At 33.7% G+C, this 10,881-nt stretch overlaps 2 non-coding genes across 2 annotated transcripts; both read left to right on the top strand.

Moving 5' to 3' along the window:
* Positions 1-4,664: 4,664 nt before the first annotated feature.
* LOC136040431 (U2 spliceosomal RNA) lies at positions 4,665-4,858 on the top strand. Its single transcript, XR_010620721.1, has one exon. It is a non-coding gene; the product is annotated as a U2 spliceosomal RNA (small nuclear RNA).
* A 1,256-nt stretch (positions 4,859-6,114) lies between these two features.
* Positions 6,115-6,230, top strand: LOC136040464 (U5 spliceosomal RNA). Its single transcript, XR_010620749.1, has one exon. It is a non-coding gene; the product is annotated as a U5 spliceosomal RNA (small nuclear RNA).
* The last annotated feature ends 4,651 nt before the right edge of the window (positions 6,231-10,881 follow it).

The following is a 10,881-nucleotide window of genomic DNA, read 5'->3' as shown; positions in this document are numbered from 1 at the left end:
GAGGAGATGAAGCCCTTATATTCATAATAATTTCTGTTCTTTTTAAGTTTTAATGCTGCTCCTTACTTTCAGTTGAAAAACTTTTTCCTATTTATTTTTTATTGTTTTTGTTTAAATAATACTAGAAAATCCTGAGCCCCCTTCATGGAATTTCACTACCACCTTGACACATTCCTCCGAGTAAAGATCCTTCCACGTAGCTTCCTCCCCTCAACCCCCCCCCCCAACAACAAAAAATCCCCCTGAAAACGTCTTTATACTTCCCAATAACCATTACTGTATGTAAACACTTGTCAAAGTTTGTAACTTGTAGCCCCTCCCTGGGAACTCTGAGGGAGTAAGTCGTCACCAAAGACATCTTATTATGTTTTTCGACTATGCTGAACAAAATGGCTAACTCAAAATTTTGATCCATTGACTTTTGGGTTTTAAATGAGCTTGGCAGGGGGCCTAGCTGACCTCCGATTTTTTTGGTCATTTAGAAAGGGCACCAAAACTTTTCATTTCCATTAGAATGAGCCCTCTCACGACATTCTAGGACCACTGTCACCCCTACCGTCAATACGATCACCCCTGGGAAAAAGAAAAAAAAACAAAAAAACAAATAAACAAGCACCCGTGATCGAACTTTTGGCATAAGATACGAAGTTCCACATTTTTGTAGATAGGAGCTTGAAATCACTACAGTGGGGTTTTCTGTTACGCCGAATGAGATGGTGTGATTTTCGTCAAGATTCTATGACATTTAGGGGGTCTCTCCTAAAAGTAATCTATTTTCCAAAATAAGGCAAATTTTCTCAGGCTCGTATCTTTTCATGGGTAAGGCTAAATTTAATTCCTTTAATGTATCTATTAGTAATTAAATTCAGTTTTTTAGACTTTCGTTTACTATTGAGCCGTCGCTCCTTACTACAGCTCACTACAAGGAACTGTTTGAAAATATAGAATTTTGTATTTTTGAGAGAGGAAAGATTACGGATGCATGTTTATTTTAATTTTTTTCTCAGGGATGATCGTATCGACCCAGTGGTCCTAGAATATCGTAAGAGGGCTAATTCTAACTGAAATTAAGAGTTTTAGTGCCTTTTTAAGTGAACAAAAAATTGGAGGGTAACAAGGCCCCCTCATACGCTCATTTTTACTATTTTGCCATTATGTTCAGCATAGTTAAAATATCTAAAAACTATCTGTTTGAGGACCACTTAATCCCCCAGAGTCCACAGCAGAAAGGCTGCAAGTTATGAGCTTTGTCAATAGTTTACATATCGTGTTGGTTATTGGGAAGTACACTGGCGTTTTCAGGGGGGATTTTTCGGGTGGTGGGGGAGATCGGGAAAAGGGAGTTACGTGAGAGGATTTTTCCACGGAGGAATTTACCATGGGTGAAGTAAATTTCCATGAAGGGCGCGCTGGATTTTCCAGTATTATTTAAAAAAAAGGAGAAATTAAACAAATAAGTTTTTTAACTGAAAGTAAAGAGCAACGTTCAATCTTAAAAAAAACGAAATTACTACAAATATGAGGTTGTTTTTCTCCTCAATACCATGCTCTTTACGCTAAAGCATTATTATTATTTTCAAAAGAGCTATTTATTTTAATTAAACGATGTTTGTTATCCAGGGGCCATTCCTCTGGAATTGGAACAAAATTCAAACTTTAGTGTAAAGAGCGAGGTATTTACGTGGGGCTGATCCCTCTCATATACGCAATGAAAATATATCAGCATAGAAGTTCGCTACGTAAGTTAATTTGTATGTTACATATATTATTACTAATAAAAACGTTCGTTAATAAAATTAAAAGGTCTAGTGGTCTTTTTAAGAAACAAAAAATTCGGAGGGTCACTATGCCCCCTTCCCCACCCCCTTTTTCTCAAAATTGTTATTTTGTAATTAGACAAAATTTAGACAAAAAGTTAAATTAATATGTAAATTTTGTTTTAATTATTCATGTTCGGCTAGCCAAAATCAAAACCTGTATTAAATAAAAAACGATCAGAAATTAAATAAAAAAACTTTTTTTTAACTTTAAGTAAGGAGCGACATTAGAACTTAAAACGAACAGAAATTATTTCGTATATGAATGGGACTATCCTTCCTCAATGCCCCGCTCTTACGCTAAATTTTGACTTTCTCACAACTCTACTTTTTTAAACAATAAAAAAAAAACTTTAGCGTAAAGAGCGGGGCGTTGAGGAGGGAACAGCCCCTTTCATATACGGAATCATTTCTTTCGTTTTAAGTTTTAAGGACACTCCTTACTTTCGGTTAAAAAAAAAACTTGTTGTTTAATTTAATTGCTACCGGAAACAAAGTAATCCGCATGAAAATTTTCCATTAAATCCCCAAATTAAATCCCGAGTTAAATCTTCCGTTTAAATCCCCTATTCCCCGACCTTGTAAATAGTCTGTACCTGAATTTTCCCTGATTAGGAGGAATCAGGGGGGGGGCTCAGTTTTTAAGGTAGGAAGATTGTATTTAGAGATAGTTCTTAAGAAGAAACATTTTCCTTAATTCTTTTGTTTCTATCTCAGAATTAGTCTTCATACAGGGTTACTAGTTGTTCAAGCATTAGAAGTTATAAAGGTATTCTTTTATTTGAGCAGAATATATTTTCCGTAAAATTTTTCATCACCTAACTAAAAGCATTGCAAGACCGTGAAAGGATCCAAATCCGGCGCTGTCCCCTAGCTTCCATGAATTGACGCTTTTGATCAATACCAGTAATGTCGACTGGTGGATTGACAATTTTTATTGCAAATGAGGGTGTATTTTTATTTATTCTATTTATTTATATATATATATATATATATATATATATATATATATATATATATATATATATATATATATATATATATATATATATATATATATATAGCACTATAACTGCATAAGGCGATTGATCTTCTGCCCGTGAAAAATCAAAAGATACCACCATCTTGGAATGCAACTTTCCTCCTTGTACTTTGTTTCTAGTAAGTCCTTCTAGCTCGAGTCCTTCTTATAGGACTTTTTTTTCATTTTCTTTTGCTTTTCTACAGCGGCGTAATTTCGTCAAAATCCAAACTTGAAGGAGATGCAAGGGCAAAGTTGGAATCCTTTTTCCAAAAACAAGTGAAAAGGCAGTAAAAACTAAAAAGAAGCCATTTGTTACCACAGAGGTACTATTTAGTACTCTAAAAGGACTATAAGGTTACTTAAAAAAAAAAGATGTGTTTCTGTAGATGCTTGAATTTATAGGTTTATATTAGTTTAGACAAGATTTTGGAAGAAACTAAATTTCAAAGGGGGGGATGAGGTTTGGGGGAGGGGAAAAACAAGGTTAGGGAGGGGCAGTTGCCCCTTCCAGCTCCATAACAAATTACGCTCCTAATTTTCTATGGTTCGAACTTTAGAGTTGTTTAATAAGCTTTGATCAAATTCTTTTATAAAACTGGAATTCTACTTCAAGGTCATCTATTCTTCAAGAAAGTCTTCTGGCTACATTGTTAGTAATAAGATAGAATTATAGAATTACTCAAGCAAATGACAAATGAAAAGGACAAATACTTATAAAATAAAGTAAGCAATCATTTATCTGATAAAGTCTCAATATTTCGTGTCTGATTATCTTTCTTAGGTGATTTAAAATTCAGCTTTTGTTTCCATATTTGAAGCAAATTTAATAATGTCTTAATAAAGCTTGCATTGTTACCATGTAGCATATATGGAAAACCAGTGCATATATATGGAAAACCTTTAATTCAAGGAAGGAAATTTTCTCTACAAGATATTTTTCCTGCATTCCTCCTCCTAGATTCAAAAAAAATCTCTTCATGGTATTATCATTGAAAAAGGGCTTGTTTTTTTTCTTTGTATTTTTGTTAAAGAAATTGAAAAGACTTGAAATTGAGAGTTTCCCCAGACTTGAAATTGAGAGTTTTCAAGAAATTGAAAAGACAACGAGTTTCCCCTCCCTGGAATCTGGAGAATACTCTTTCGCTTCCTCTCCCTTTCCTCTTGGGCTGTGTTTAGAAATCTATTTTGAAGAAGGGATACAAAAAATAAAAAAATAAAAAATAAAACCCATCGGAAACTTGCATTGCGCTATGTTTTAACAAGTCTGACGAAAATATCGGGGATTAGCTCACTGGGTCCAGCCTTGTCCCCTAGTTTCCATGAATTGACGCTTTTTATCAATACCAGTGGTGTCGACTGGTGGATTGACAATTTTCATTTCAAATAAGGGTGTTTTTGGGGTATTTTTGTAAAAGAAAGTGAAAAAACAAGAGAATCGCTCTCTCTGGATTTCGAAAAATACTTTTCTCTGTCCCCCACCCCCATAATTGCCGTGAATTAACGTTATTCATCAATGCTGGTTCCGATCATTGTCGGCTAAAGGGCCAAGAGAATATATCTCTGATTTAAGGTGTCCTCTTTTCTAATTTTCGCTTTTTGAGTGACAATTTTGTCCAAGTCTTGATTGGAAAATTTTCCGTTTACCATTTTAAATTTTGAGATAAACTTTGATATTATGGGAAATGTTTCGTACTGTTCACAAAAATCTAAAGACAAACTGATAAATTAATTGAATGTTATTTGGGTATTGCAACCGAAATAAATTTTGTGACAAACTTTGTTACTCGTATTCTAATTATACCTTTGACAATCCTTGTCAAATTTTCACCTCTCGGCCTTTTGGCTAAAATCAAAGTGTAGTATCTGTTCTTATCAGCTTACTATCTGATACGACCCCTACATGGGGCCCGGAATATTAAACTGATTTTTGGAAACCGCAGGGATGTTGGGGATGCTTCTCCGCCCCCTTTTCGCGTTGGCACGGTATTGACGTACATCCGGGATCGACGCACACCTTTCGAGGGAAAACCAAAGTCCATGAACCTTAATCAATTATATGTATAATACGTTATTCAAAGTGAAGAAAAATCCTGCCGTTAGTTACTTAGTCCTTGAATATATTGTCAATCATTTTTTTCCATATGAAAAAAAGAAGAAACACTGTATAAAATTTACAAAAATTAATGGTGAAAAAGCCAATGAGTAGACGCCATAATTAATTTAAAGTGCCCAAGCTGGATCCAAGTCCCCATGCATCTTTATCGAAAATAGTTCGTAATTATAAACTGCTGAAATTTAAATTGAACCAATATTCGATAAAATTGCTAAAGTGATTGTTTTTGGCCTCAGGCGGCTTGGTTCTGCGGTGAGTCGTTGATAGTAGTAATGAGTAAAGCCCCCCTATGATTGTTAGAGAGAAAATAATTGGCAAAGTCAGTAGAACGGCCACTGGGGTCTCAGAAATTAAAGTTTCGACTTTTCAGTCAAATTGATAAGAGAGTGACAAACCCCTGATTTTCTTTTCTCAAAAAGGTAAACTTAATTCACTGCTGTGAAAAAGTTTTGTAAAGCTGCATCTGTTTAATAAATTAGAGTTTCTGAGTGGCGTAACTGAGTGGTCCAAACGTGGGTAACTCAACAGCGTAATTTTTGGTAGTGGGGGACTGCGTTCGCGCGGACTCCTGCCCACACATTGAAAAGGTTTCTTTCTTTGGGCCCGCACTATGTTGCAATTTTGTGATTTGAACGAAAAACGTATACAAATTAATAATGTTAAGACCAAATAAATTTGATAATTGGGTCCTATTGAAGAAATTAATTTCCTAACAAGCAGACACGTTTGAAATAATACGGAGAGAGTTGAGCATATACTTCGCAGAAAATGGTTCTGGAATTTTCTCCAGAACATGTAAGTTTGATTGTAACATATCAAACTAAGAATTCCTTCCCTACCGCTAAGCTTCTTGGAATATTTTAATAGGGGGGCCTTTGGCTACAGCAATTGATCGACCATTCAGCTGCATTACAATTATTTTTGGGCCTGATTACTGAATATTTATGTTATTTTCTGCGGATGTAGTTCTAGTAGTATGTCATTAAAGTTGCCCATGAATTGCAGTTCATTGAATATGTTTTCGCATCATATGATTTTTGGCCTGTATTTGCTTGATTGAAAATTGAATTTCTTATTGCTTTCCAACCTTGTTAAAAAAAACCACGAGGATTTACCAGGATTTATTTTTACACACCCAAGTCAACCTTAGTAATTTTAATAGCTCTGGCTTCTCCTCAGATCGAGTTAATCTTTCACCTTTTACTGAAGATCACCGTGGGGAGGGGCACTTGATGAGTTTTAACGAATTTTTGAAAGCCGAAAGGCAGACTAGTCTACACTATTGTTGTATGTTTTAATATTTCAAGATTAATATTTCAAGGTTTGGTGCAATAGCGTGCCAAGTCCTACCTAGGCGTTCTAGACCTTACATATCCCCAATATACAGACTGTCAGTTTTTGATTTTGTATAACAGAGAGTCCTTGTGAACCGGAAGGAGGGTTGGGGTGATTTCTTTTATCCGTGTACCCTTATTCACAGGTAAAGAAACATGAAAAAAGATCAATTTTCATTGATCATGGTAAGCTGAATATTCTTCAGAATTTTTAATTAGTAAGAAAAGGAACGTACCAAATATTTTTTTGGCGTCTGAAATAATTTATACACATTTTATGAAAGTAAATAGAATTCCTTCGATACTAACTGGAGTTGCTGTTTACACAACTTTAAAAGAGGAAGCTTAGAGACAAGTAGAATAAAATTGAATTAAGAACTTTATTTTATTTTTAATATCAAGAAAATCCCTCTTCAAGCAATCTCAAAATGATATGGAATGACACAAGCTAGTTATTAATGCACTTGATATCAAATGAGGAAGATTAGTCCAATTATGCTAAAAATTCGAAAAAGGGAAAAAAATATACATTATTACGCAAGCGGTAGAGAAAAGCGAAATCCAGAAAACAAGAAAACAAGAAAAAAAATGAAAGAACAGCAAAAATATGAAGAATTCATAACCAAATAAAAAAGAAAAAAAAAGAAAATAAGAGAAACAATAAAAATAAGCAAAATCCGTTAGAAAACAAGTAAAAAAAACGAGAAATTAGCAAAAATATGCAAAACACATAAGAAAACAAGTAAACAAGAAAACGAAAAAGGAACAAAATGAAAATAAGAGTCATCGAAGATAATACAACCATGTGATGGAAATTGAAAAATAACATTTGATCTAAAATTTTCAGACCTCCATATTTATAAACTTCTGGAAGGTATATTGCTTTAAAGATTGACAGGGGTAGAGAGGGGGGGGGAATTTTGCCTAAATAGAAGAATACAAGTGCAAAAATTGTTGAATTTCAAATGCGTTCAAAATAATTTGAAAACAAAGATTTTAGTGCACTCTTTAGTATTACACAACAAGGAATCAAAAGTCTTAACAATATGACTAAGTACAAAAATAAAACATTTGAGATTCTTGTTGTGCCCCCCTATTTGTTGCTTATATTTTTATTACTACCTTATTCTATTGGCATGGTGATGCTGCATTTGATGAGGTATATGATGCTTTTTTTGTAATGTCAAATGCCACTGAAGAGTGTCGTACAAACAGTGGACAAGTAAGTTTTAACTAAGGATTGCAGCTTCGTTTGTTTGAGTAAATGGAAAATTGTTTTTTAGATTTAATTGTAAATTTTGAACAATTCACTTTTACAGTACTTATTATTATTCAGTTGTGACTTAACTAAAATCCACCCTCGACAAAATTTAATTATCTCGGGATTTAAGTTAGAACTATGAGAAGTCTTTCGGGTTAACCTAAAGTATAGTCTCTTCAACGACTTTACGATTGGTAAAACCCTTCAAAAATTGTTTAAAATGAAATTGTTCTTCAAAATTTCGTGATAATATGGTTACAATATATGAGTTTTAATAAACTGAGTAGAGTGCGTTTTACTCTTTTGTTTCAAAATATAAACAATTTTTGATATTCATGAATCAAAATCTAATGTATTGTCTATTAATTATAAATTTTTAATCATAAGAATATTTTATCAAAATATAAAATGAAAAGTAAGTACAGGACTCCTAAGGAAAGAATCAATAAAGTAGTGAAAAATTTGAGGAGTTGGCCACTCGCGCACGCGTTTTTTCTCACATACCTCAGGGTCATAACTACGAAAAGTCAGACTGTTGCTGCCCCCAAAAAATATCAAAATATAAAATAAAAAGTAAGCAGAGGACTTCTAAGGCAAGAATCAATAAAGTAATGAGGTAATCGAGGGGCTGACTACTCCCTAGTTGAAATATATAAGACATGATAGTTTTAAATTTCCACCTTTTCGTCTAAAACTGTCACTTGCCACTACAGTATTTTGTGAATAATATATTTGTTTTAAATATTTTCCTAATTAACTGTATTATTCTATATAAAGTTTAATTGGAAAAGTCTTTGTGGTGTTTGTAAATAATATAAGTTATTATTCTTATCTTGAAATTACTCTTTCTGCTTCAATCAGTAACTTCAGAGTTAAACACCTCACAAGTTAAAGACTTCCTTTTCAAATCAATTGATATCTTCTCTCAATGTAGGAACCAAATCTGTGCTATATCCCAAGGTTTAGTTTGCTAAAATCATAAACTTGTCACCTATCAATTAATACCAATAGACACCAGATTAATTAATAATATGCAGAAATAAAAAATATAAGAAATTATAAGGAATTATACTCATTTTAAACTGAATAAATTACACTGAGGTACAAATATGTAAATTATAAAAATTAATAAAAAGCATTACAACTGGCGAGCTGATAAAATAGCCACCCCACATCTAACAACAATGGTGGCATTCGCGGGTTATTAAAAAATAGATCCAACCAATGTTGTCTAGTTCATCAAGGGCTTCAAGCATCTACAAAGAATGATTTGCAGGAATCATTGATAACGTCAGAATCTAGTATAAATGAGTAATATATAGTTCGAATAAAACCTGTGGTAGTATAGTGGATTAGAGCTCTGCTTGAAGATATGTGGCCCAGACATATATCCACACTGCCACAAGGTTTGGCCACAGGGTTGCTAGTTGTATGAAAAAAAACACGGGTCGTAAAACATATTACGAGAAATAATAAGGCATAGCTCAAAATAAAGATTGTTTTGAGTTCGACTTGGTTATTTATTGTAGTTTCTGTTGGTTTTGGGTTCCATTTATTTATTGATTAAATAAAAAAAGCAAGTTTTTTAAATGAAAGTAAGGAGTGACATTAAAACTTAAAACAAACAGAAATTACTCCGTATATGAAAGGGACTTTTCCTTCTCAACGCCCCGCTCTTTACGCTAAAGTTTGATTCTTTCTCTTAACTTTATATTTTAAAACAGTAAAAAAAAACTTTAGCGTAAAACTGTAAGAATCAGGGTCTTAATAATAGTAGATACATCAAAAGAATTGAATTTTGATATTTATTCAAAATATAGAATTTGTGAAGTTTTATGCTCTCCACCGAAGATTCGAGCCAGAGAAAATTTGCCTAATCTTTGAAAAAGAAGGAAACGCCCCCAAAAAATTTAATGATTTAATAAAAATCATACCATAAGGTTCAGCTTATCAGAGAACCCTACTTTAGAGGTTTCAATCCCTTATATATAAAAATGAGGAATTTCGATTTTTTTTTGTCGAAAACAAGGTCACAGATAGGTGTTGATTTGTTTGTTTTCCCCATGGGTGATCGCATCGGACCATTGATCCTAGATGATCGGAAGAGGGTTCATTTGATAGGAAATTGAAAGACCTAGTCCTAAAGTTGTCTAATCAAAATTTTGAGATAGCCATTTATTCGGCATGTTCTAAAGATCTAATAATTATAGTTTTTGACGATGACTTGACCCCTCACAGCTTCCGGGGAGGGGTTGCAAGTAATGCAGGTGTTTTTTAAATGTTTTAAAATTTACACCTCCTAAAAGTTATATACCCGTTTCTGTTCAGCATAGTCAAATTATCTGATAATTGTTGAAATATCTATGTCTTTGAGGACGACTTAATCCCCCACCGTCCCAAGGGAATGCCTGTAAGTTATGAACTTTACCCTTTGTTTAAATATAGTATAAGTTATTGGTAAGTATACAGACATTTTCTGGGGGAGGGGGGGGGGCAGGAGAATAGGGTCACATAGGAAGATTTTTAAAGGGAAGAGTTTCTTATGGGGGAAGATAATTTCTATGAAGGGGACACTGAATATTCCAGCACAATTAAAAAAAAATCAGAAATTAAATTAAAAAAACAAGCTTTTTAAAATGAAAGTAAGAAGTAGCATTAAAACTTAAGACGAGCAGAACTTATTACATATTTGAGGGGGCTCGTCCCCTCGTCAATACCTCTCTGTTTACGCTAAAGTAGTTTTAGTAATTTCAAAAGAGCTATTTGTTCTAATTTAACGGCCTTTGTGATTCAGGGGTCATTCTTAAAGAAATGGAACAAAATTCGAACTTTAGCGTAAGGAGCGAGGTATTGACGAGGAGGCTAACCCCTCATATTACGTAAATGAGGAAGTCCCTCCCCCCTGTTAATACCTCGTTCTTTACGCTAGAGTTCGAATTTTGTAAAACACCAATGTAAAACGGCCGATATAAGCAATATTGTATGTCTTTGGCTTGTGATTGTTATTAAATAAAAAAAAAACAAGTTTTTTAGTATTACAGCATACGAGGGTTTAGGCATTGAGTCATGACTTTGGGGCAAGACCAGTGACTGGTCAGAGAGGCTACTTGAAGGGTGAGATATGTTTGCCAGAACGCTGTCCACTTTACGCGATAACTCATTTATATTGGATACAACTGTGGCATTTACGGCGTCTCCTATAGTTAGGACTTTACATGAACTAAGAATAGCAAATTTTGGGATTTTTAGGTTTTGCTTGGTAGCAGCAACTAAAGTTTTACACATGTTAAGAATATTATCTTTATCTTTAAAGTGAGTCACCATTCGGGTTG

This window comes from Artemia franciscana, chromosome 20 (genome assembly GCF_032884065.1).
Source record: "Artemia franciscana chromosome 20, ASM3288406v1, whole genome shotgun sequence".
Classification (NCBI taxonomy): Eukaryota; Metazoa; Arthropoda; class Branchiopoda; order Anostraca; family Artemiidae; genus Artemia; species Artemia franciscana.
The sequence above is the reverse complement of the archived record's forward strand: the minus strand, read 5'-3'. Positions and strand labels throughout refer to the sequence as shown.